Below are 948 nucleotides of genomic sequence, written 5' to 3'. Positions count from 1 at the left end.
AAAAAAAAAAAAAAAAAAGATTAAGGGTACTATGCACTGAGTGAGTGTGCTGTATGGGAAGCAAGCAGCCTAAGACTCTGAGCCTGTCCCCAAGGCACTCACTCTGGCTGGGGGGATTGGACCTCCACATGTGGCAAATGACAAAGGCCCTCGAGGCAGGCGTGGCTGAGTGCCAGTCACATGGGCCTAGAGTCCAGGCTCTAAACCGGCACTATCCAACAGAAATACAATGCAAGCTCTATGTTTAATTTTATGTCTTCTAGTAGCCACATTTTTCTATTTTTTAAAAATTATTTATTTGTTTGTTTATTTATTTATTTGAGAGAGTGTGCACGTGCACACGAGAGCACCGGAGGAACAGAGGGAAAGTATTATGTGTGGTTGATTCTGTGATCAACCCTGAAATAGTTTTTTTTTTCTTAGAGAGAAAAGCACTGTGCACCGCAAGAAGATCTGACATGACCCTCTATTTCCTTTGTACATTCAGATTTTTCTTACAGACATAAAGAATAATATCGCTAAGAAAGGTGCAAACCTCCAGCTGGTGTGCCTATGAAGCCAACTCTGCCAGGCATCACAGGAAACAACGGGGTTCTTCCCCAATACTTCCAAGAAATGACTTTATTTCTAGAAATGGCACATAGACTGTTGGAATGATGGACCTTGACATCATAAATTCAATGAGCATGAAGGTGGTGTACTGTATATTACTATTCTTTAAAAATAGGCATTTCACTACAACTGTTGACTCGGAACGACAGGGTCTAGACTCTAAGTTCGGTTGTCAACGTGTAAAATTGTTGATTTACTTGTCGGGTATTGTATTCTATCCGAAATGGGATTTTCTCCTTTCTAACTGAGAGGTCTATAACCCTTTTTCTTGCTGGACTCCAAGAGAAAAAGCCCCTCTCCCTAGCCTCTGGGGTCTCCCTGGACCCCAACAGCCAA

The sequence above is a fragment of the Mustela lutreola genome, chromosome 4, assembly GCF_030435805.1.
Source record: "Mustela lutreola isolate mMusLut2 chromosome 4, mMusLut2.pri, whole genome shotgun sequence".
In the NCBI taxonomy this organism is placed as follows: Eukaryota; Metazoa; Chordata; class Mammalia; order Carnivora; family Mustelidae; genus Mustela; species Mustela lutreola.
This window is presented reverse-complemented; position numbering follows the sequence as displayed.